Below are 22384 nucleotides of genomic sequence, written 5' to 3' on the forward strand. Positions count from 1 at the left end.
CAAGGTGAGTTTCTCTCCTATATATCTAAACATGGTAGTGGGAATGATAGTAGGCTTATTAAAACGGCTTTCTATTATTCAAATGTCACTCATATCGGGATCATGATTGGCTCAATTGATCTAGCAGTCCATTGTTAACATGGAAGCCATTGATTTGCATTTCGGCAGCTCCACGATTGGACAATTCTAGTGCCTTGTCCATTAACTCTACGGCATATGGAGATAAAGTTCTTAATATTTTTCTGTCCTCTAGTTTATTTGCATGATTAGATCATTTTAGATAGACATGTTCTGTTGTATTGATTAGATCTATTATTATGTGATGTGCTAGCATTATAAGATGTTGATTGCATACCTTCATCCTAGTTTTACACCTTAATATTAAAGGAATTACTGATTACATGGTAGTGGGACAAGCTAACATTGATGGCGTAAAAAATAGGGCAGTGATAAATCGACTCCCAAATATCTTAAATCGACTCCCCAGGCCATGTGTCTATCTCTCCTCTTTCTCTCTCTAACGCAGAGGAGAGAGAAAGACACATGGGGAGTCGATTTAAGATTTATGGGAGTCGATTTACTACTCCCCAAAAAATATAGTTTCTTTACATAACAAGCAAAATAGACAAAAACATGGTATGTTTATTTAGGCTGATATGACACTCCCAAGTACTAATTAATACCCCTAAAAAGGGAGATATTACAGTATAGTGATGAAACCAATGAGCAACCGTAAGTATCAATATCTATTATGGAACTTCCCAAAGCTAAAATCGACCATCAGGAATGAGGGGCACGTGGACGCTGCAACACCATTGGCTATGATTTTAAGGTGTTTCCAATGTCGATGACAAATTGATATTTGATATCATTTTTAGCAAGGCGCTCCATGGCTGCGTTCACATAATCCATCGAAATGAGCTCAATATCGGCCGTTATATTGTGTTTTCCGGCAAAATCGATCGTCTCTTGTGTCTCTTTCAATCCTCCTATAGCACTTCCTGCCACAATCCTCATCCCTACAAAATCAAAATTAACATGTTGTCAATCAAGATTAAGAAATGGGATTTGCTAGCGACCATCGTAGAAGGCATTTCCAATTGCTTAACTTTTGGGTCATAGGAGATCCAAGTAAAGCCTATCAAATTGTTCTTTTCAGACTAATCAAAAGTGAGACCTACTATGACTTAGGCCTCATTTTCTTTGGACCTTGTGAACCGATTATGAGTCCAAAAACGATTATATACAGGACTCAAAATTAAACATAAATTTGAGCCCAATAATCAATTTTGAGATCCACTAGATTCCTAAAATCCAAGTCAAATGGGGCCATAGTGTTTGGGGTTACTACCAGTGGCGGAGCAAGGATTTATGCATAAGGGGGGGCAAGCTTATACAGGCGTATACATAAGGGGGGCAGGCCTTCAAATTTTAAAGGGGCTAGGCCCAATTGAGTTGGGTCTAGTAAGGATTTGGCCCAACTCAACAGGGCAACTGCCCCCCTTATACTACATGTAGCTCCGCCCCTGGTTACTACTGAGATCTTCCAGGGAGTTACCATGCTCCAGCTCTGATACCATTTGTAGGGAATCTAACCGGGTAGAACTCACCCCTAAAAGCTAGTTGTTAGAGGAAGGGTGCCCATTCTCTTATAACCCAGCCCCATCCCCATCACATTACCGGTGTGGGACTATTTGCTTTTGTGTGGAACCCCAACACAGTTGGATCCTTTTCTGAGTGCTTTTTGAATCCTAATTTTTGAGATTAGGTCGCAAACCATTTTGAATCAGACCCTCCATTGGAGTGACATAAGTTGTACAAAATTAGGTCAAAGGGTTAAAGAAGGAAAGATAAGATGATTGTATAGATACCCAAAAGGAGAGGGAAAACAGGCAGTTCAAACGGCTTTACGGAGACGCCCAACAGAATGAGCTTCCCATGAGCCTTCAATAGAAGGATCAATGGCATAATAGGGTGATGAGCAGCCACTGTATCTATGATGCCATCCATCGTGCCCATCGCAGCCTACAAAACCACATCAAACTAAAACAACAACAATCCTGTTGGGCAAGGGCAAAAGTATATAAAAACACGAAAAAAGAAATCATAACACTAAGGCCATGTTTGGCAACCACGATTTTTTTTTTCTGATAAATTAGCATCTCAAGTGATGAGAGAGGGGCAGGAAGGGTGAGAGACTGCGAGACTTCAGAGGGCACAAATGAGTATAGGGTGAGAAGTGGCGAAAAAAAGGCACAAAATAAATAATATTTTGGATGGGGTTTTTTGTTTCTTTTTTTCTTGAGCCTTTTCTTACCCTCTCCTCACTCAGTGTTTTGAAAAAAAAAAATCATAGTAGCCGAACTGTGGACCCCGATCCGAGACGGGCGTGGAGGACGGGCCCCCGCGCGAGTCTCTCTAGATCATCCACGTGAAGGAGAGCCCCACCAAGGAACTCTCGAAAGAGTGCCCCTCACAGCATGAGCGGCGATGTAAAGTGAGATACCTCTCGATTCGGGGACTAGCCCAGATTCGAGGCGTATCTTAAACAAAGAAGAGTCGCCATCCAAGGAAGTGGGCCCTGGATCCCATGCTGTGCTCTGTTGCAACGGATAACCAGAGATATAAAATAGGGTTCGTGCCTGATGACGAATGGGGAAGGGATTAGGCGCCCCCAATTCGCCCAAGTGCTAGCACCTGGTCTCTTATGCCATTTATTATTAATTTTGAAGAGTTTTGGGCGAAAATCATGCGAAATGAGAACGAATATCTCCGAGATAACGTCTAGCTAATCATGCATGTCTCGGAGATGAATAAGAAGCACACACAAAAGAAATGAAAGATATGTCGCCTAAGAATAGCTAGGTTATGAGTGCCATGCCTAATTGGTGTCTAAGTTCTGGTGGACAAGCACATGCATGCTACAGCTAAAGGTATAGGATCTGTACATAAAAATAAGAAAACACAGCAAAACACACAACACAACACGACTCGACACATGACCCGACACGACAAACCCTAGACTCTAATGCAATACTTGACTCGGACCAGGATGGCCATCCATCCTAGCTGCACTACGTATCCCGGCCTCGGGAAGAATCAGAGCCAACGTAGTTCGGTGCCCTATTCTAAACTACGATGCCTAAAACTCTAGGACCGCTATCCTAGACTCGATCCACTAGACTCGACTGATGTTTAAAGCTTTTTGTGCGATTGCTTAAATTCAAGTGGATTGTAATTTTTAGGACTCTATATGCCCTAACTAATGCAAGTTGATTAGCCTTAAGCTAATGCAGGTGGGCCCTATATCCTATGTGTATCTAGGCTGTGCATTCTAAGGAAAACCATGGGTTGACTATATGCTTCCTAGTCTAGCCATCGGTTCGACTAAATGTCTAACCGATCGACTTGAGGCCTCCTAACTCTAGGGACACTCACACGACAGGACACACCATATCAATACAAATCAGGACCGACTCCTAACTCTAAAACACCCTAAATATCTTGGACAGACTCCTAACTCTAGGGGAAGATCTTTTTGAAAAGGTTTTGAAGTTTTTTGTATTTTTGGAAATATTTGAAATGTTTATTTTTAAAGGTTTGGCTGGACCTGGGATGTGAACCCCAAGCTGCACTACGTACCCTGTTGAAAGGGATCAAGCCAACGTAGTTCGGACAGAATTCCTAACTACACTCTAATGACTCGAGATTTTTGAGATTTTTGATTTTTTCAGATGTTTTTGGATTTTGAATTGTTTTTGAGATGTTTTTGAATTTTTAAGTGTTTTTGGGAATGTTTTTGTTGTTTTCAAGTGTTTTTGGAATGTTTTTGTTGTTTTTTTTTGACACCAGAGAATAAAATCCTATCATCATAAGGGTAGGGAGACTTCTGGAATCCCGCAAAGGTTGGACAACATCCTATGCTTTGCGGGGGAACGAACAGGAAAATAACTCGGCAAGGGTTGGACAGCATCCTATACCTTGCAGGAGCGGGTAAAGATCACGACTTGATGAGAGGATGGACAGAATCCTAACCCCTATGATGATAAACCCCTATGATGATAGGAAAAACTCCTGGACTGACTGAAGGACTGACTCCTGTGCTGAAGACTGTTATAATTACTATTTATAATTACTATACAAGATTACTATTCAAAAATACTATTCATAATTACTATTTATAGGTACTATTCAAAACTACTATTCATAATTACTATTTATAAGTACTATTCAAAACTACTATTCATAATTACTATTTATAAGTACTATTCAAAACTACTATTCATAGTAGGACCCGCTGATGTGGGACCCGCTGTTGTGGGACCCGCTGTGGGACCCGCTGATGTGTGACCTGCTGTGGGACCTGCCGATGTGGGACCCATTGATGTGGGACCCGCTGTGGGACCCACTGATGTGGGACCCGCTGTGGGACCCGCTGTTGTGGGACCCGCTGTGGGACCCGCTGTTGTGGGACCCGCTGTGGGACCTACTGATGTGGGACCCGCTGTGGGACCCGCTGTGGGACCCGCTGTGGGACCCGCGGATGTGGGACCCGCTGTGGGACCCGCTGATGTGGGACCCGCTGTGGGACCCGCTGATGTGGGACCCGCTGTGGGACCCACTGATGTGAGACCCGCTGTAGGACCTACTGATGTGGGACCCGCTGTGGGACCCGTGTAGTGCAAAGAATGAATAATTAAAAAATAAAAAAAAAAATGAACTTACGGCACAAAAGATCCAGGAAGGTGTTGACAGAGTCGTGCTTGTGTGGGGCCCACTGATGTGGGACCCGCTGATGTAGGACCCGCTGGAGGTGGGGTGGAGGAGATGGGATGCCGGTGGAGCTCCGGTGGTTGGTTGGGAGGATGCCGGAGAAGGTGGCCGGAATCCGGTTGGGTTGCCGGAGGAGAAGACCCTTCCTCTCTCTCTCTGCAGATCTCTGTCTCTCTCTCCCTCTCTCTGCAGATCTCCCTCTCTCTCTCCCTCTCTATCTCTCTACCTCTCTCTGCAGATCTCTCTCTCTCTCTACAGATCTCTCTCTCTCTCTCCCTTTCTCTGCAGATCTCTCTCTCTCTCTACAGATCTCTCTCTCTCTCTCCCTTTCTCTGCAGATCTCTCTCTCTCTCTCTACAGATCTCTCTCTCTCTCTCTCTCCCTTTCTCTGCAGATCTCTCTCTCTCTCTCTCTCTGGTTTTTCTTCTACTGTCGTTTCTTCTTTTTCTTTTTTCTGTCTGCAGAGGGTTGGCGACCAGAAGAACTCCTCCAATGGTTTTTTTTTTTTTTATATTATTCTGGTTTGACGAAAGAGGGGTGGTAGGTGAAGAAAATGAGGGGGAAATGAAGAAAAAAAGGAAAGGGAGGGGGGGACAGTGATGATGGTTTTTTATTTTTATTTTTTTTCGTCAAATGGGAGGTGTGGGCTCAAGAAAAGAAAAAAAGGGGGGACAATCATGATGGGTTTTTATTTTATATTATATATATATATTTATATATGTAAAAGAAACCGATGATTCTCCTCTCTCTCTGTAAAATCGATTTTTATTTTTTTATTATTATTTTTTTATTTTATAAAAACAGGGTGGTGATATTGGCACTACCAATATTGATGGGCGCACTATTGGCGGAAAAATTGATGGGCGCACCATCCAATCGTGTCTTATTCAAAATCTGCTCTGCACCGTTCCAGGATAATTCACCCCCCTTTTCTGGTTTACACTACGGTCCTTTCTCTGCTCGTTCGCTAGGCAAACGTACTCGGATTTTGACGAAATTTTGCGGGGACCTAGCTGGGACCCTAACTTACCTTGGGGAGAAATTTGGAGTCCTAAAGCATTGGTTTGATGGGGTTTTGCATAAAATTGGAAGGGTTTAGGGCACGGTCAAAATGGGGTGTCTACAGATGCCCCTCTTTGGCAGAGCGTGCTTGTCGCGCGAATGTCAAAGCTGAACAGACAACACATTTTGACTGGCCCAAAATCAGAGGGTTTTTTTTTTTTTTGGATTTTTTGTTTTTTGTTTTTTTTTTTTTTTTTGGATTTTTGAAAATGATACTCACAAAGATAACATGGTGAAATAGCCTTTCACCGGACTCTGACTCCACAAATGCGGGTGAGATAGCCTCTCTTGAACTCGTAACTCAAAAATGGATATATGGATGAGATAGCCTCTCTTGCAAAACTTTAAAGGATTGATTTGGCTGCGAGAGAGCCGGGAAAGATATTGGTTTGGTAGCGATTGAACCAGAAGCCGAGAATTGACTTGACTGCGAATGAGTCGGAAGGTCAAAATTTGCTTGGTTGCGAGCGAACCGAAAAGCGAAGGGTTGACTTGACTGCAAAGGAGCCAAAATCAGGGATACTGGCCTAGTTGCGAATGAACTATAAAGTGAGGGATTGACTCGACTGCGAATGAGTCAGAGTCAGGGAGATTAGCTTGATTGCGAATGAATCAAGAAATCAGCAAGAAACTTGGCAGCGAATGAGCCGAAGAGTCTAAGATTTTAGCTTGGTTGCGAATGAACCAAAAGGCTGGAATTTGGTTTTAGCTGTGAATGAGTTAAGAATTGAAAGATTGACTCGACTGCGAAGGAGTCGAAGTCCGGGAGATTATCTTGATTGCGAATGAATCAAGAAATCAGCGAGAACTTTGGCAGCGAACGTGCCGAAGAGTCTAAGATTTGGACCCGATTGCGAATGAACCAAAAAGGCCGGAATGATGACTTGGTTGCGAACGAACTGAAGTCAAAGAGATTAATTTGACTGCGAATGAGTCAAGAGTTTAGAAAATAGACCTGACTGCGAATGAGTTGGAAGCCTAAGATTTTGACTTGGTTGCGAATGAACAAAAAGGTCGAAAATACGAGCTAGACTGCGAATGAGTCAAAACTCAAAGGATTGACCTGGTTGCGAATGAACCGAAAGGTCGAAAATATGCAAACCTGAATTGGGATCTGAGAAGATAGCATCTTGGCAGATGAACAGGGCGGAATGATTAGACAGTTATCATAATCAAACCTATGACCTGGTTGCGAATGAACCGAAAGGTCGAGGATATGAGCGAGACTGCGAATGAGTCAAGACTCAAAGGATTGACCTGGCTGCGAATGAACCGAAAGGTCGAAGATAAGCAAACCTGAATTGGGATCTGAGAAGATAGCATCTTGGCAGATGAACAGGGCGGAATGATTAGACAGTTATCATGATCAAACCTATGACCTGGTTGCGAATGAACCGAAAGGTCGAGGATATGAGCGAGACTGCGAATGAGTCAAAACTCAAAGGATTGACCTGGGTGCGAATGAACCGAAAGGTCGAAGATATGCAAACCTGAATTGGGATCTGAGAAGATAGCATCTTGGCAGATGAACAGGGCGGAATGATTAGACAGTTATCATGATCAAACCTATGACCTGGTTGCGAATGAACCGAAAGGTCGAGGATATGAGCGAGACTGCGAATGAGTCAAAACTCAAAGGATTGACCTGGGTGCGAATGAACCGAAAGGTCGAAGATATGCAAACCTGAATTGGGATCTGAGAAGATAGCATCTTGGCAGATGATCAGGGCGGAATGATTAGACAGTTATCATGATCAAACCTAAATTGGGATCTGGGAAGATAGCATCTTGACAGATCAACAGGGCGGAATGATTAGACAGTTATCATGATCAAACCTAAATTGGGATCTGGGAAGATAGCATCTTGACAGATCACCATGGCGGAATGATTAGACAGTTATCATGATCAAACCTAAATTGGGATCTGGGAAGATAGCATCTTGACAGATCAACACGGCGGAATGATTAGACAGCTATCATGATCAAACCTAAATTTGGATCTGGGAAGATAGCATCTTGACAGATCACCATGGCGGAATGATTAGACAGTTATCATGATCAAACCGAAATTGGGATCTGGGAAGATAGCATCTTGACAGATCAACATGGCGGAATGATTAGACAGTTATCATGATCAAACCTAAATTGGGATCTGGGAAGATAGCATCTTGACAGATCAACACGGCGGAATGATTAGACAGCTATCATGATCAAACCTAAATTGGGATCTGGGAAGATAGCATCTTGACAGATCAACACGGCGGAATGATTAGACAGCTATCATGATCAAACCTAAATTGGGATCTGGGAAGATAGCATCTTGACAGATCAACACGGCGGAATGATTAGACAGTTATCATGATCAAACCTAAATTGGGATCTGGGAAGATAGCATCTTGACAGATCACCACGGCGGAATGATTAGACAGTTATCATGATCAAACCTAAATTGGGATCTGGGAAGATAGCATCTTGACAGATCAACACGGCGGAATGATTAGACAGTTATCATGATCAAACCTAAATTGGGATCTGAGAAGACAGCATCTAGGCAGATCAACAAAGCGGTATAATTAGACAATCATCATGATCAAACCACTCTAGGAACCAAGAACACGAAACTCAAGAAGGAACAATTTTGATTCAAGAAATCGAGATTGTGATCGAGTCCATTACAAGATTGATCGTCTCTTGCCGAGAGCGTTAGGAGTGTGCGATCTCTGTTGAGAACCAGACACAGGTAACTTGCTGAGGTTTTGAGTATTGACCATTTTTTCTGAGAGAACTGAATTTTGCCGGGGATTGAAGGCTGCGCGAGCAAATTCTAGACTCCACTGAGGAAATTGATTTTCTTGGGAAGTTGACCTTTCAGAGAGTGCACTTGTCTGAGAAGTTTGAAGTTTGGCTCGAGATATACTCGTACATCTCTTATCTCAACTTACTGAAGACATTGGCACTGATTGCCTTTTGTGCTTGATATCTTTTATGACGCAAGTCATAAAAGATGCCCCTAGTATATTGTGTTTCCATGACAGGAGTTTTAAGGAGGCAGGACAATGATGGTTGAAGAAAAGATGCTTCATTTCATGAAGGCTCAAGGATGCAAAGTTCTTTTGTATGGAGAGAATAGGACAATAACCATGATGGCTGAGTCTGAAAATCCCTTCTTTCGCATTGCTCACTTTTGGAGGCTTAAGGTCTCTGGTAGGTTTGAACAAGATGTCTCCCGCCCCTTCTGATACCTAAACCAGGATTTACTCTGAATTTTCTTCGCATTTTGGATGACACGCTCCCATTCTTCCAGCATCTGACAGTTTGGACTTCGCAAGGAGAGGGAACACAAATATGAAGGAGGAACAGATTTCCAAGGACTCAATCAAAGAAGATTCTCATTGTTCCAAGGACTCGACTCGCTTTTGACTCACTCTTGGATCTGATGTGTCATTTTTTAAGGGTATGGCTTAGCCACTCTTAGAGTATTTCGAAGACCGTGTCAAGATGCACAACTCTCCTTTTTCGGTGTTTATGTCATGGTTATTATCCCTTTTGGATTGCTCGGTTTCGATGCCCTCAGTTTAGAGGAATGTTAAAGTAAGCTTGCTGGCACTACTTGGACTCCGAGATTTTACCCTGGTTGAAGACTGTTTCTCCACCTCAATGATTCACTTTTTGCTGGAAGTCATTGCCATTGACCAGATTGCCTTTTCAGGTTTTCAATCTGACGGACCGCTTGCCCTAACTTTTGCCTGGTTCGCCCTTTCGGGTTTTCAATCCAGCGGGCTCGATACCCTAACTTTTGCCTAAGCTGACTTTTCAGTTGTCAACTTAGCGGGTGAATGACCCTAAATTTTGCCTAGACCGCCCTCCCGGGTTTTCAGCCTAGCGGGTCTTCAGATTCCATCGTTTTTTTGTTCTTGACTTTGAACCTCTGCTTGTTCACCAGAAGGACTTTCTAAGTGGGCTGGGGTTCAAAACGGTTGGATATTTCTTTTGGATTTCAAAGTTTCGACTAGACTTGGATTGGCCAGGTTGCCTAAGTACCCCAACAATGGAGGATCAGGTTCGAGTGGTTCGCTGAGGTTTGGAACAGAATGATTTGGCTTTTAAGCTCAAAGGTTGAAAGGGAATAATTTGACTTTTATCCCAAAGGTTGAAAGGGAATAATTTGACTTTTATCCCAAAGGTTGAAAGGGAATAATTTGATTTTTATCCCAAAGGTTGACCGAACCTGAATTGATCAGGTTGCCTACGTACCCCCGAAGAGTTGGGGATCAGGTCAGACGTAGTTCGGGCCGAAATGCCCCTAATTTGCGGGTGTTTGAAAAGAATGTTTGATTTTGTTGAGGCTCGAAGGTGTTCGCAAAAGGATTTTTTTTTGAATTTGGGATTTTTGGCGTTTAAGGCTCAGGCGTCCAAGGATGGCCTTCTGATGTTTTGGCATACAAGCTTCTTGAATGGAGTCTGGCGGCATTTCCTGGCAAGACTTCATCTGCACTGTGCAAGCTAGACTGATTGAATTCCCACTTTTTCTTTGGGATCTCGCACTGATATTCGGGATTCTACGGCTCTGGGTCTTCTATGAATGCTGAAGATGATTTTGAAATTTTCAATCCATTTATCGACTCTGCTTCCTGCGATTCTGACGTTCTTGAGGAGTTGACGTGGGGCATGCTCCCTTCTCCTTTCTTCTCTGGATTCTATCTTATTTTTCTTTGTTCATTCTGATTTTTATTTTTTTGCTTGGATGTGGGGAATGCCCCTACGCCTGGAATGCTTTAACTTGAAATTCCATCGCAATGTATAGCCCAAGTATTCTTTTTGGGGTTCATGCTCTATGCTCATGACTTTGTTGTCTGAAAGTCTTCTCTCAATTTTTCATTCACTGCATTTGATGTTTGGTATTCTTCATTTGAATTTTTTTGCTTTTTTGACCTGTCTGAAGCCGAGGGTGACTCACATTGAACGATGCCAAGGCACGCTTCTGGTTTATCCTCATATGACCAAGCAACACTTCTTTGAACCCTCTAAATAGGTTTATCGATTCTTTGCGCTCTTCGGGAGATTTTGCCAATCCTTACTTCCCGAGTTTCGGATTTCGATACCACTATCCACGGTATCGATTTCATCTGCAAGTGGCTTTGCTCGACGCTCTTCCTCTCGTTTGATTATCTTTCAAATCACGAGGAGAATTTCATCGGCATCCTCGTCCGAGGAGGGTGTCTTTAGTTATTTTAAACATTAGATCCAAGAGTGAATCATAAAACATTGAAGATATTGAAATCAAACTTTATTGAATTGAAAACTTTCAAGTACATCAATAGTTCTCAACACGCCTCAGTGGGCTCTTCATCAGACTTGACAGAAAATAAAACACCGACTCTAAATGAAAAAGACTGACAAACAGGACACCCCCTTCTTCTTTTTTTTCTTTTTTTTTTGACATTGACACTATGACTCACCAACCTTCAACACAAGAGTTGGTATACACTCGATAGAAGTTAAATCTTGAAACATGACATTTGGAACACCTCACTTGAAACACGACACTTGGACGCGGACAAGGACTAGGCACTGAAGTTCAGAAGTACACGTCTTTCTCCATGATGTTGTCGGCTAGTGGTTTCGGTCCTGGTATAGGAATCTCGGAAGAGGTGGTCCCATGTAGTTCTGTCGACCTGGCCCAAACTGCCCCTGAAAACCTGCTGGTGGCATCATGCTCTCTGCCCTGACATTCTTCGGAGGCTCACATTCTGACATTTTTTCTTTCCCTTTTGATGCATCCCTCTGCTTTGATGCAGCATAAACAGAGGTGGTGGAACCGTTGAAGGGTTGAATAGGTCTAACCGGTGCATAATTCATGAAAGCACAGAGTTCAGGAAGAAGGGAAGAGTCTTCATCTATCTCGTCCTGAATTTTGTGTTTCAATGCCAGGCACTTTTCTGTTGTATGACCAATACCTCTATGGTACTCGCAATACTGATCTCTTCTCCAGTGCTTGGGGAGTGGGTTAGGAATAAGCTTCGGATCTAAAAGTGTCAAACGACCTTCGCTGACCCATTTCTTCATGATAACTTCCTGAGAACATGGTAGCTGAGCACATTCCCTCCTCAGTCTCTGACCCATCCTCTCTTCCACTGCTATGATTGGCTTCTTAAAAGGTTGACGATAGGGTTCAACATTCTGAACTTCACTGGGAACAAATACAGGCTTCGTCCCACTATGCAAATCAACATATCTGTCAAGAATTAAACTCTGAACTGATGTTTCTTCTGTCATAGTACCCATATCGGCAAACTGCTTAGGAGCTGAATCACATCCGGTAGACAGATATCGTATCTGAGTTTTCATCTCCTTCACTTCTTCAGTTAACATGGACATCTGACCAAAGAGTTTAACCATCCAGTTTTCCATTCGGATGAGGGCCGACCTTTCAAAAGATTCCTCCATTGGTCGAAAGTTTGATGGAACAGGTGGCATTTCTGAGATAGGACGAATAAGGGATGCAGGATCCAATAATGGTTCATCTGTAGAGATAGCTCCTACCATCGGTAAAGGGCTAACTGATCTTTGCACTTGTTTTTTGGTAGCCCCGGGTTCTCCAACAACTACCTTACCATCCTTGATAAGTTTTAGGATCTTATGCTTCAAGGCTTGGCAACTGTTGGTTGAATGTCCATGAACTCGATGATACTCACAGAAGTCTCGTTCATAAAAGTTGCTAGGAAGAGGATTTGGAGGAGGAGAAGGTTCAGGAAGTTCAAGTTTACCCACTTCGACCAATCCTCTCAAAGCTTTTTCAAAATTCTTCAGCAATGGAGGAATCTCTTTACCTGGTTTCTGAATAGGCTTATTTCTTTTCTGAGCCACCTTCTTGAAAGGTTGACGGGAGGTCTCCACATTACTGACTTCTTCAGCTGCTACCATAGTCCTCTTTCCGTCTCTAACATCAGTTGAGGTCCTTGTCTTTAGGCCTTTAGCCAGTGCATCCTCTACTTGGATTCCCGTCTTGATGAGATAGTTGAAATCGAGAAAGTATTGGATAGCCATATGATGGTAATACGGTGGAGACAGATTTTTCACCACAATTTTAATCTGATCTTCATCGGACAATCTGTGGGTCATCTGAGCAGCTTTTCTCCTCCATCTTCGGATGAAGGAAGTGAAAGTTTCATTATGCCCCTGTTTCAACATTTTCAGATCCCTTTTGGTTACCTCTATCCCTTCCTCCATGGAAAATTGATCCACAAACTTGTTAGCAATGTCTTCTAAGGTTCGGATCTCTTCAGACTTCAGACTCAAAAACCATTTCTTTGCAGTTCTGACTAGAGATCGAGGGAATACGAGGGCAATCTGCTCTGGAGAAAGTCCATGTTGCTGTAGAAGAGGAATGACAGATTTCAGATGACTGGTGGGGCATCCCGTCCCATCATACTTGTCAAGATCAGGTACTGTGAACTTAGGAGGAAGAACAACTCCCGGGACTATCATGAAGTCGGACATGCTCAACTTCTTAGGGCCTTGGAACTTCATGCTTTCCATTTCTCGGGTTAGCTTATCCAACCTATCTGTTATCGCTCTGCCCTCATTGGCTCTCTCCAGATGAGGGAGACAATTATCTTCTGCATACTGCTCATCCTCGACATCGTCTTCGACATTCAAAACAGCAAGCCTGGCCATTGCAGGAGGTGGGGGAGGTATAAGTGGAATTTGCCGGGGTACAGGTTCTTCAGAAGCAGAACCTCTATCACTTTTCAGACGGACTATCTCCTCACTCATACTATTCATCTGTTGGAGCATAGACTTCATCAACTCATTCATCTCGGCCAGAGTATTTCCAGATTCAGCCATAGGTTCTGGTGTGGGTTGAATAGAAATAGGTACTGCAAATGAGTGAGGTCAATAAGGTCAGACTCTCGCCATGGAATCGACAAACAATAGAGTTCAATATAGGGCAATCAAATGAAAATCCCATATACAAGCTGAGACAAAAGATGATACGAGTATATCCTCCCATGGATAAAATCCGGCAGCATAACATCTATGCAAGGAAATGTGGTAAGATAAGCACATAGAGTTTGTGAGCAAGTCTAAAGGATAATGACCAAACCCAAGGTATCTGAAAGAAAATCGGCAGCATGACGGCTATACTAGGAGGGTCTCAGCAACTAAACATGAAGAGTATGCCGTCATGGTCAAGATAAAGCAGGGCTCTCAGCAAGAACACACACTCCGGTAATGATGATGGCAAGATAGACTCATAATCGACATGCGGAGTGATCTGATCAGGATCGATCAAATGATCAGGCTTACGGAAAACAGATCATGACTAAAAGAGCCAAGAATCTGATGATAATCCACAGAATGGATAGATGGGGAAAAATTGATTAGATTAGAAGGAAACCTAACTAAGAAGCAAGCCCTAATCTAATAATAAATATATACATATATATACATCCTAACCAGGGGCACCAACCCTAGTCTAATCTAGCGCAGCCAAGAAAATCTTGACCCAGAAGTGTCTGTGAGTGTACTAGATAACGCGGCGGGTAACCACGGTGTGACTTACCCTTCTACACTACATGGGTAGGCTGACTTCTATCCTAGGCTTACATATGCTGGTCGCACATGTTCGTCCTATATGAGTACATATATATAGTGTCCTAGCAAGGGTTCCCTAATTTTGGTTCTAAAGGGAGAAACTAATATATATACATAATATAATGAAATAAAAGTAGGGCCCGGGCATTTCTGCAGGGTACTATGCTTATGACCATACCCTTGATGTATAACGCCAGCACACCCAGCATTATACAAAGTATGTTCATTGCTCATCGGCTGCTGTAGAACACCAGCACACCCAGTGTCTACGGCTGCAGCTCCGGCGCATAGCTCGGAAATAGATACAACGGTTCCCATCTGGTACGCGTCATATCTATTCCCTGAGGCCAATAATGAAAATGATGAAAGAAATAAAGAATATGACAATGTATGATGTGCGATGTGTGAATCCCTTGTTTTATTTACGCGCCTACTTGGTGCCCCTGGATTTCTAACGATAAAGTTCCCATTTAACTTGGTTTTGACCCAAATTTCTTCAAAATTAATAAAAATGGCATTTTTACAGAGTTAGGCAATGTTCCAAGAATTCCCCAGCAGAGTCGCCAGTCTGTGGACCCCGATCCGAGACGGGCGTGGAGGACGGGCCCCCGCGCGAGTCTCTCTAGATCATCCACGTGAAGGAGAGCCCCACCAAGGAACTCTCGAAAGAGTGCCCCTCACAGCATGAGCGGCGATGTAAAGTGAGATACCTCTCGATTCGGGGACTAGCCCAGATTCGAGGCGTATCTTAAACAAAGAAGAGTCGCCATCCAAGGAAGTGGGCCCTGGATCCCATGCTGTGCTCTGTTGCAACGGATAACCAGAGATATAAAATAGGGTTCGTGCCTGATGACGAATGGGGAAGGGATTAGGCGCCCCCAATTCGCCCAAGTGCTAGCACCTGGTCTCTTATGCCATTTATTATTAATTTTGAAGAGTTTTGGGCGAAAATCATGCGAAATGAGAACGAATATCTCCGAGATAACGTCTAGCTAATCATGCATGTCTCGGAGATGAATAAGAAGCACACACAAAAGAAATGAAAGATATGTCGCCTAAGAATAGCTAGGTTATGAGTGCCATGCCTAATTGGTGTCTAAGTTCTGGTGGACAAGCACATGCATGCTACAGCTAAAGGTATAGGATCTGTACATAAAAATAAGAAAACACAGCAAAACACACAACACAACACGACTCGACACATGACCCGACACGACAAACCCTAGACTCTAATGCAATACTTGACTCGGACCAGGATGGCCATCCATCCTAGCTGCACTACGTATCCCGGCCTCGGGAAGAATCAGAGCCAACGTAGTTCGGTGCCCTATTCTAAACTACGATGCCTAAAACTCTAGGACCGCTATCCTAGACTCGATCCACTAGACTCGACTGATGTTTAAAGCTTTTTGTGCGATTGCTTAAATTCAAGTGGATTGTAATTTTTAGGACTCTATATGCCCTAACTAATGCAAGTTGATTAGCCTTAAGCTAATGCAGGTGGGCCCTATATCCTATGTGTATCTAGGCTGTGCATTCTAAGGAAAACCATGGGTTGACTATATGCTTCCTAGTCTAGCCATCGGTTCGACTAAATGTCTAACCGATCGACTTGAGGCCTCCTAACTCTAGGGACACTCACACGACAGGACACACCATATCAATACAAATCAGGACCGACTCCTAACTCTAAAACACCCTAAATATCTTGGACAGACTCCTAACTCTAGGGGAAGATCTTTTTGAAAAGGTTTTGAAGTTTTTTGTATTTTTGGAAATATTTGAAATGTTTATTTTTAAAGGTTTGGCTGGACCTGGGATGTGAACCCCAAGCTGCACTACGTACCCTGTTGAAAGGGATCAAGCCAACGTAGTTCGGACAGAATTCCTAACTACACTCTAATGACTCGAGATTTTTGAGATTTTTGATTTTTTCAGATGTTTTTGGATTTTGAATTGTTTTTGAGATGTTTTTGAATTTTTAAGTGTTTTTGGGAATGTTTTTGTTGTTTTCAAGTGTTTTTGGAATGTTTTTGTTGTTTTTTTTTTGACACCAGAGAATAAAATCCTATCATCATAAGGGTAGGGAGACTTCTGGAATCCCGCAAAGGTTGGACAGCATCCTATGCTTTGCGGGGGAACGAACAGGAAAATAACTCGGCAAGGGTTGGACAGCATCCTATACCTTGCAGGAGCGGGTAAAGATCACGACTTGATGAGAGGATGGACAGAATCCTAACCCCTATGATGATAAACCCCTATGATGATAGGAAAAACTCCTGGACTGACTGAAGGACTGACTCCTGTGCTGAAGACTGTTATAATTACTATTTATAATTACTATACAAGATTACTATTCAAAAATACTATTCATAATTACTATTTATAGGTACTATTCAAAACTACTATTCATAATTACTATTTATAAGTACTATTCAAAACTACTATTCATAATTACTATTTATAAGTACTATTCAAAACTACTATTCATAGTAGGACCCGCTGATGTGGGACCCGCTGTTGTGGGACCCGCTGTGGGACCCGCTGATGTGTGACCTGCTGTGGGACCTGCCGATGTGGGACCCATTGATGTGGGACCCGCTGTGGGACCCACTGATGTGGGACCCGCTGTGGGACCCGCTGTTGTGGGACCCGCTGTGGGACCCGCTGTTGTGGGACCCGCTGTGGGACCTACTGATGTGGGACCCGCTGTGGGACCCGCTGTGGGACCCGCGGATGTGGGACCCGCTGTGGGACCCGCTGTGGGACCCGCTGATGTGGGACCCGCTGTGGGACCCGCTGATGTGGGACCCGCTGTGGGACCCGCTGATGTGGGACCCGCTGTGGGACCCACTGATGTGAGACCCGCTGTAGGACCTACTGATGTGGGACCCGCTGTGGGACCCGTGTAGTGCAAAGAATGAATAATTAAAAAATAAAAAAAAAATGAACTTACGCCACAAAAGATCCAGGAAGGTGTTGACAGAGTCGTGCTTGTGTGGGGCCCACTGATGTGGGACCCGCTGATGTAGGACCCGCTGGAGGTGGGGTGGAGGAGATGGGATGCCGGTGGAGCTCCGGTGGTTGGTTGGGAGGATGCCGGAGAAGGTGGCCGGAATCCGGTTGGGTTGCCGGAGGAGAAGACCCTTCCTCTCTCTCTCTGCAGATCTCTGTCTCTCTCTCCCTCTCTCTGCAGATCTCCCTCTCTCTCTCCCTCTCTATCTCTCTACCTCTCTCTGCAGATCTCTCTCTCTCTCTACAGATCTCTCTCTCTCTCTCCCTTTCTCTGCAGATCTCTCTCTCTCTCTACAGATCTCTCTCTCTCTCTCCCTTTCTCTGCAGATCTCTCTCTCTCTCTACAGATCTCTCTCTCTCTCTCTCTCCCTTTCTCTGCAGATCTCTCTCTCTCTCTCTCTCTGGTTTTTCTTCTACTGTCGTTTCTTCTTTTTCTTTTTTCTGTCTGCAGAGGGTTGGCGACCAGAAGAACTCCTCCAATGGTTTTTTTTTTTTTTATATTATTCTGGTTTGACGAAAGAGGGGTGGTAGGTGAAGAAAATGAGGGGGAAATGAAGAAAAAAAGGAAAGGGAGGGGGGGACAGTGATGATGGTTTTTTATTTTTATTTTTTTTCGTCAAATGGGAGGTGTGGGCTCAAGAAAAGAAAAAAAGGGGGGACAATCATGATGGGTTTTTATTTTATATTATATATATATATTTATATATGTAAAAGAAACCGATGATTCTCCTCTCTCTCTGTAAAATCGATTTTTATTTTTTTATTATTATTTTTTTATTTTATAAAAACAGGGTGGTGATATTGGCACTACCAATATTGATGGGCGCACTATTGGCGGAAAAATTGATGGGCGCACCATCCAATCGTGTCTTATTCAAAATCTGCTCTGCACCGTTCCAGGATAATTCACCCCCCTTTTCTGGTTTACACTACGGTCCTTTCTCTGCTCGTTCGCTAGGCAAACGTACTCGGATTTTGACGAAATTTTGCGGGGACCTAGCTGGGACCCTAACTTACCTTGGGGAGAAATTTGGAGTCCTAAAGCATTGGTTTGATGGGGTTTTGCATAAAATTGGAAGGGTTTAGGGCACGGTCAAAATGGGGTGTCTACACGAACACGCCCTAAGATTTTGAAAATTAAAATAATATAAAATTAAAGTAAAGAGTCAGGTCCGGTCCTCAACCCTACCCGAAATAATATTGGGTTGGCTATTACTAAACCTAACCCAATCTAACCCGAGGAAATGCCAACCCAACATGAGCCAAAATTGAGTTGAACCCGGCGAATTCAAGTTGAGCCCGGCCCGAGTTGCACCTCAACTCAAGAGTCCAGACCATGCATTCTCTATTTCATCTACAATCCTCCCACGTAAAGACTGTTACCTGCATTTTCTCCAGGTCACTGCTAACCAGGAACGAGTCAGCACCGAGTTTCTCAATCACTTCCTTCTCCTTACTAGGCGAAGCGCTTATCACTGTAACTTCCAGTCCAAAAGCCTTTGCAAACTTGCCACATGACCAAGTCCACCTAGGCCCACCACTCCAACATGCGAACCGGGCTCAGTTAGCCCGAAGAATTTCATGGGACTATACACCGTAATTCCGGCACACAGTAGTGGCGTGGCGGCATCCATTGGTAGTTTGTCCGGGAGTCGCACGGCAAAGTGCTGGTCGACCACAAGAATATTTGAATATCCACCCTTTGTAATTGTCCCATCATGGTCAGGATAGCTATAGGTTTGCACCATTTGAGGACAGTAATTCTCGAGGTCTTGGCTGCACTCATCGCAGTTCCGGCATGAACGGACAAGGCACCCAACTCCGGCGTTGTCGCCTACTTTGAATTTCTTCACCTTGCTTCCTACTTCGGTCACTATTCCGGTGATCTCATGCCTGCGTTGACAAAGCTCCGGTTATTAAAGTATAAATGATTAAATAACACCAACACATGGTACCAAAGCACTATTGCATAGGGTTGCAACTCGGGTCGTGCAGGTCGAGCTTTCCATTAACCTGACCCTACCTGAGAAATTATTTCAGGTCAGGTCGGGTGTTTATGGAGATTCATAAACTGGACCCTACCCGAATTTCTCGGGTTGGGTTTTTAATATTTAGTTTACTATAGTGATTAGTTTCAAAGATTGTAGAAAACAACAAATATTTTACACCAAAAATCTCTAAATTTAAGTTGTCTAGTGCATAAATTCAAGAAACTGTTTTTTCACATCACAGACCTAATCACCTTAGTGAAAACAATTATATCAAAATACTTGAAAAATAATTTGACATGCAATTTAAGAAAATCATAACACGCTCATAAGAATCAGGTTTCGGGTTTTTTCTTCTTCTTTAGACCCGAGATTGGTTCGAGTTTTACAACATGAAACCCTACCCAACCCAACCCAAGAGCCATGATTTCTAAACCCGACCCATGTTATTTTCGGATTAGTGCGGGTTCGGTAAAACTTCTACCTAAACAATGTTGTTACCTTACTATTGCACAACAGGTTCTGGTTTCGAAACCCAACAACTCCTTTATTTTAAAATTTTACCTCCAAGAGAGGGGCCACAGGTGCCATGTGTTTGGAAAAACCCAAAAAAGATATTGAAGTAATTGGTTGTTAAACAAACCAGTGAGTCACGTAAGAAAAATTAAAAGGGCTGTTTTCATAGGGCGTTAAAAGAAGAGCAGACCCGGGGACGCAAGGATAGGAGGTCATGCCAAAGTCGTCCTTGACGAAATGAAGGTCTGTGTGGCAGATTCCACAGAAGAGTATCTTCAACGTCACGTCATTATCACCATTAGCCCTGCAAAAATGGTTACAAACTCAAGCTCATCCCAAAGGAAATACATACGAGGTATGATAGATGCAAGGGCCCTCTTTACACAAGAGCTAAAGAAGGGTCTTGAATAGATCCACAGCATTAAGTGCACCCGAATTCAATTTCTCAACCAATTTTAAAAATGACGTGGATCTATTCAAGGGCCCTTCTCCGGCCCTTGCATAAAGAGGACCCTTGCATCTATCATTCCTCAGTACATAAATAGTGCATCCCTATAAAAAAACATCAATTGAATTTTTTAATAACATTGAAAAAAATCAGGATACCAAATTCAATATTAAAATTGAATTTCTCAATACCTTCGAGAGAATTTGAAGGAAGAGAGGATTCCTGATGAATCTCTAGCTGCCCAACCAAAGGCCTTTTGTGGGTATTCTTCTATTGGTGATTTCGACATCTTTGTTCTTTATCTTTTCTTTCTTCAAACACGTTTGTAGTTTGCAGAGGTGGGAATGGGACATACATGCAAAGAGAATGTAGTACATTCTCTCCTGTATGTTTACATTTAATCTGGTCGATCTTTCATGGGTGGAAGTGGCTAATTTTATGCCCTGTTTTGCTACAAGAATTTTGTGGAAAAGTTTTGAAATGAAAAATATTTCTAAAATTTCCTACATTTTTTATACATGAAAAATTATAATTGGAACCGACCCTATTCAAATTTTATTCAGACACTCTCTGGTGTATTTATGATTACTCTTTTACACTAGAAGGGGCTGTCACAAATAAGAAAAAGGGCCGAATATATTATTTCCCATCCTCAAAACCATAGGTGGTGGTAAAGAAAGCTACCATGGCAAGAGTGTTCATTGTTCTTTAATTGGCCACGTAGAAGACGACGAGGCAGGTGTAATGTGTATGGTATTTTAGTAGTATTTGAACTGGATTCATTCCAAAACTTGATCCACGTGATTTAAGTTTGGTGGATTTTATTTTAAGTTAGGTGTCAAAATTATTCATTTTCTTATCTATTACAAGATATTTCGGAAGAAGTTTCCAAAGAACCCTCCGTATAAAGGGACGATATGTACACGCCAATGTGAGAAGTTTCGAGGAGTAAAAGGCCTATTTTCATGTCATGTTAAGGGATTTGCTAGGGATTTTCACATGCAGAAAGGCATTTTGCGGCTGGCAGTTGCACGACAGAGCAGCCACCTCAGATGAATTAAATGAATAAGACAAAATTGGCATGTAGGGCTGCTCTGTCGTGCAACAGCCAGGCTGGAAAATGCCTCTCTACCAAAGTCCCTAGGAAATCCCTGTTAATCGTTATTTGGGGAATGTTAAACTAACGAGAACCCTTGCAAAAAACCAGAGGCAAGGACGCCCCCGTTGGGTCCACTCACCAAAGGCCATAAAAATGTAAAAAGAATAATAAATGCCCTTTTGTGACGTGGATTGAATGGGGGAGGGCTCCCTATCCCTTTAGTTTAGCTACTCCGTTTGGTTGCCGGAATTTTTTTGGTTCTTGGGATTTTTCTCGAACAAAAAACTTTCTGGGAGATAGGTGGGAAAAAAAATTCCCTGGAAGTATCCTGGTAAAATAAAAATCTCATGTTTGGTTGACCGGACTATGGTGGGAAAAAAAAACATGGTAGAAGACAATTTGCCTTACAATAAGGCTATTAATTATTATTCACAAATGAAACTATTTCTTCTTTAAAAATTAAGACCGGCTGAGTAGAAAGTCACCTGCACAAAGTTACTGTTAAGAAATAAGAAGCATGGAGAAGGTAAATTATTGGATCCTACAAACGGGTACAAGGGAGCACTATTGTGGAATAAAGACCGTTGATAGCCTATAACATCATAAGGCAACCTACATTGTCTTAGTTCTTTCTTGATGGAATATCAACAACAAAAATCAATGTGAATTTCAGCTAGTTTTTTCAAGACATCATTCATTTTAGCATTTCTCTTATTATAATTTCCGAAAGGTTCCAAACAACCAATTAAAACGTGTGAAACAAGGTGAATACGCCCCATTATCAAAACATAACCAATCTCACCAGTCTAACTCGATCAATTATCAAAGTTTTATCAGTAGAATCCTAAGCCCTGTTTGTTTTGAATTTTGAGAAGTGATTCCGAG

The 22384-nt window shown here is 42.8% G+C and overlaps 1 pseudogene; it reads right to left on the bottom strand.

Annotated features, from left to right (window-relative positions):
• Nucleotides 1–622: 622 nt before the first annotated feature.
• On the bottom strand, nucleotides 623–20689 carry LOC143854579 (cinnamyl alcohol dehydrogenase 2-like; annotated as a pseudogene).
• Between the last annotated feature and the right edge of the window lie 1695 nt (nucleotides 20690–22384).

This window comes from Tasmannia lanceolata, unplaced genomic scaffold (assembly GCF_043159265.1).
Source record: "Tasmannia lanceolata isolate RefF3 unplaced genomic scaffold, GAP_Taslan_0.1 ptg000020l, whole genome shotgun sequence".
Classification (NCBI taxonomy): Eukaryota; Viridiplantae; Streptophyta; class Magnoliopsida; order Canellales; family Winteraceae; genus Tasmannia; species Tasmannia lanceolata.